The sequence below is a fragment of the Zerene cesonia genome, chromosome 13 (assembly GCF_012273895.1).
Source record: "Zerene cesonia ecotype Mississippi chromosome 13, Zerene_cesonia_1.1, whole genome shotgun sequence".
In the NCBI taxonomy this organism is placed as follows: domain Eukaryota; kingdom Metazoa; phylum Arthropoda; class Insecta; order Lepidoptera; family Pieridae; genus Zerene; species Zerene cesonia.
This window is the reverse complement of record NC_052114.1, coordinates 8,502,062-8,507,203: the sequence shown is the minus strand read 5'-3', so window position 1 is coordinate 8,507,203 and position 5,142 is coordinate 8,502,062.

Below are 5,142 nucleotides of genomic sequence, written 5' to 3'. Positions count from 1 at the left end.
TAATAAATGTTATTTGCAGTTAACAATTTTCTTTTTTCTTTATTACAATATTTATGGCAAGACTAGGTATATTAGTAGCTTGTGCGATAATTTATAGATATATTATACGTTAGTACGTGGTATATATAAGAGTCTAAATCACTCAGTGAAGTTGCTTTCAATTGTTGAAAGAATTTTAGTAATCAGTCAAGCAGTTTTTGTGAAAACATTCCACTTTATAATATTAATAGAGAAAATATATAAAATACTAGCTGCACGCCCCGGCTCCGCCCGGGTTGTCATTTATCGTAATTAAAATTATTTAAACTATCCTCATTTAAACAAATCTCTCAAGATGGATCGAACTGTACATGGTGTGCGAATTTTATTATAATCGGTTAAGTGGTTTAGGAGAGATTTATATATATTAAGATATACATAGACTTCCCACTTTGAATTAAATATGAAGAGAATCAGAACGAAATCTCAATCAACATTGCATTCGCGGCAAACAAAGAATCATCAATAAAATAATTGTCCGCCTTTTCTAAAAAGATGTATCCATTAGAACTCTTACAAAAGATTATAACCATCAAATGGGTTGCAAGAACTAATTACGGACATTGTTTTTTTGTAAATGTAATCGTTCATTCTTTATATCTAAACAAGCGATAATTAACACGAAACTGGATTAATAGTGAGAATGATCTCATTACAATTCCGGTCTCGTTAATATGTGACCCGAATTGCAACATTCCTATTTACAAGTTATCAATGATATAGCTATGTTGAAACTATCATTTGGTAACTACGGATAGGAGGGTAGATAGATATTGTCAGCGTAAATCACTGTTTGGATATTTTTATTACATTAATTATGTAATTACGTGGAATGGGAATATATTTGTCTTAGCTAAGTTAATACCAATTGTAATAATTGACAAAGAGAAAATCTATAGAACTTTTAATTAATAGAAAATAGTAAAGTTTTACTTTTGTTAAGATTAACTTATTAATATAATAATACCACTGCAATAAATGATAATAGGACTCAGTTTTTCATTGATCCTATCCAAAAAATAGTCAAACGATGTTATACATGTTGCGACTTTGAACATTGGCTTTATAGGGCTTCATGTCATTGCCTTAGCAGAAAAACGGCATGGCAACGAGTTTTTTTAACGTACACTGATGCAAGGTATTCGCATGCAATGCATGTTGCACGCTCCTTGCTCTTGATTTAATACTTGACCCAAATGTATTATGAATTACACACCTTTGTTACAATGTTATACTTTATCACTGATGCCTGATGGAATAACGTTACATATAACGTTCTAATAAATAATAGCCCCAGAAAATTTACCTGCTTTTTTCTATTGTGCTAAAGACGTAATAAGCACGTGCAATTTTTTTTATAGAAAAGCCAAGATCTAGCTATAAACAAAAATAATCAGGTATATATTACTGTACCTATGTGTGTGCTGCAGATCGAAATATAATGCATGCGACTTAAGTATTAGTAATGACTTTATTCTTATCTCCGAGGTATGTTGCTACATGAGTAGTTTTAGTAGTCCTTAACATCACGTACCTGCTAAGAATAATGGTTGGGCACGCAATCGTGAATTTAAAATTATATTGCCGTCTTTTCTAGTAAGTGAAGGAAGTGTGAATTATATTATTTGCATGCAAATGCAACAGCGAAAGTACATTGTTCCCGGCTTTCACATTAGCATGGGCACAAACCTGTTCTCTAGGAAATAAACGAGATAATAATAAAACATTGACAGTTATTACAACGCATATTTACGAGTACATTGTATGCAGTGCTTAGACTATCGGATGGTTAACGATGTTGCGAATTTTCTTTTGAGCAATAACTGACTTTCACGTTTTAAGCATTATAAATTTTGTGCTTCTTTACGTTTATAGCATAAGGGTTAATTTTGTTCGCTCTTCATATTATAAAATGTACAGTTAGCTTCTTCGCATACCCACTAGTGTGCAAAGTTGGTTAATGAAAAGCTATATTAGTTAAATTAGTTCCTATACAACGTTCATAAAGTATACAATTTTAAGATACTATTATGTAAAAATTCTATGTAGGTAATGATTAAATCCTCTGCAAGTTCAATAGTCATATTGTATCTTTGGCGCCACTTTCATTTCCCGCCAACTATAGACTACCTGTGCGGCTACTGAATAGCAAACACCGTTAAAAGGATTCACTTGCGGGTATTTACGGATCCATAAAGAGTCCTTTGTAGCGTTAATAAACACCTTTTGTTTCGAAATGTTAGCGGCTTACAGATACGTTTCGTAGACTGTGCTTGCGTTTGCATAAAAAAAGATATTTTGAAAATCTCTGCATAGCTATTGTAGTCTATAGGCTTCGCTCTAGATGCTATATTTTTCTTTTGGTATAGTATCTTTTGTAAGTATATAATCTAGGAACACAACATAAGATTTAATAGGGCAGACCTATTCTCCTAATCTGCAGTCGGCGCATGGAATCCTAAGTCGATCGTGCATCCGGCCATACTTGTTTGTATTCATATCTTAGTGACCGTACCATTAATTGGCGTCTAGAATAGAAGATCCATATTAAATAGGTGCTTTGACCTGAGCACGTGTAAGTATGCGTTAATGCTGCTTTTTGGGATCCTTATATAATGGTATATTCCGAACGCGTTTTATTCTAAACGTGATCAGAATAGGGTCCACATATTCAATGAAAAAATTGTAATTAAACAAAGGATCATAATGTACGATGAATATTTATAAACTCCAGTTTTTCGTGCACAGTTTTGCCTGTGTGGTCAAAGTAAAAAATAATATCAACTATTTATAATTAATAAACAGAAATAAAGATACTGTTAAGTTTTATTACGTTATATATCAATAATAATTGTTAGGCCGAATAATTGCAACAATCATGCATAAACAAGAAACGATAACACTGGTCATGTCAATATTAATAACCATTTCAGTCATCTTGAGAATGAATCACAGACGTATCACGAGATTCACGAGGTTACTTTCAAGGAATGGACTATGGGGACAAATAAAGGCCAATTTACATACTTTTAACAGAATAGACGTAGATTTACAACGCCATTTATTAGGTGCATTGTTACGCGAGTGATACATTACATCACAGCTAACCATGTAAATATATTTCAGGTTTATATCGAAAACGTCATAATGGTATCATTTATCAGCAATATGAGTATTGTTTGAACTAAACCGAATAATGCTTCAGGTAAAATGTAATTTCAATTTACCTGATAGATTCACAGATATTCCTATTGAATTGAATTCGGTTAGTTTTTGAAATACAGCCAATAGTGATAATGCGAGTAAATGAATAGCTTACTTATACTCAATTTAAGAATAGTTAAGCGACACATTACTTAATAATATTTATATCGTCATTAAATAGTTAATATCTTATTAATGACAAACGGTTTGTGGACAAAGTAACATATAATAAATCAATAACTACATTCAAAATGAAAAATCAACAACAAATGTAATATTGAAGAATAAAACAAATACTACAATATTCTTGGTATATATTATTTGAGACGGGTTATTAATTAACAAATCTAAAAATATTATGTCGAATTCAAAACCATCTTCATTTCAGGGATGACGATTGAAAACTATATTAAATACAATAATATTGAGTTATTACCAAAATATCAATTGAAACATTTTTATCAACATATCTACCGCATAGGCACACCTGCAACGTCCTTCTTTTGTAATTCCTTATCAAATACCAACTAAAACGAAATTCGTTAGAAAACTACTAAAATTCAATTTGAAATTGATATTTATTTGCTAGTACTTCATAATTGATAAGCTATCGCGATCACGAAGCCTCATGACAAAGATATCTCGACTTACAATGACGAATAGAAACTAAAACTAAAATAGAAAGCGATGGTGTTAGATTGATATTTTGATTATAAACATCGGTAATAGCCTTTTGGTTACTACAGTCGGAGCAAACAATAATGAAAAATACGTTCATATTGTGTTACATAAACTTATGCCAATTTAAATTGACTGTTTGTAGTAAAACAATAAATATTTGATAGGTAACGTTAATTTGAAACGATAACATCCGATGCGTTTTCATTTTTGATTCGGTTACTTTGGCGGGCAAACAATATATTTAGAATATTGTAGATAATATTATCACCGATACAAGTTTAGCACTTTCCTGAAATACAATTTAAATTCTTCCGACGAATAACACCAACCTCATTTAAGTTAGGACTATTGAAACAATTTTCCTGTATGTTATTTTGTCATTCAGACTTCCGTCATTGTAGCTAACCGGTTGATAATTAGTTTCTTTTTTTGTTTACACATATAACTTGATGAAATATACAGGTAGAGTCAACAGTTAAATTATATACATTATGTATATAATAGCACCGTTCGCAATTTATACAATCTTATATATAAATAGCTTTATATAGTATAATACCTACATACTATAACATCGATACAACAAGATGAAAAAATATTTTACAAAAGAGGTTGATTTTTAGAATAAGGAATAAAAATGATAAGTATATATACATATACATATATTGTTATAAACAAAGACTATACCAAACACTATATCTTAATTCGTATTGTTTGAAATATAGCTGTGGTACTTATGAATAATAATGTAATGATTAGAGAGATTAGACTTAGATATAGTTTTTATAAATATGTGATGTAAAACGGTTAACTTTGTTGTGAAGTTTTTCTTATTACAAACCCGTTTCTTAATAAACGATAAGACAGATGCTCTAATTCCACCTGTATGTTCTCGTTGCTAAATTAATTGCTTTAGCATTAATTTCCAAACATTTTTAAGAGTAGTTAGATAATTTGAAACTACTATACCATGTTAAATGTTTAAGTGGAAGGTATTTCGTGTTCTACTTTATATTTCTCTAACAAGACGTTTGGTTAGATAAATACAACACAATGGCGCCAGCCGATAATAATTCCTACTTACTAATGATGTTATCGTTCCAAAAACAATTATTCGAGTGCACTAATCAAATATCTTGGCAAATCAGGGCCATACATGATACATGTTGTAAGAATTTGTTTCGCCTTTGTTATTGAATTTCATGTATTGATATTTGT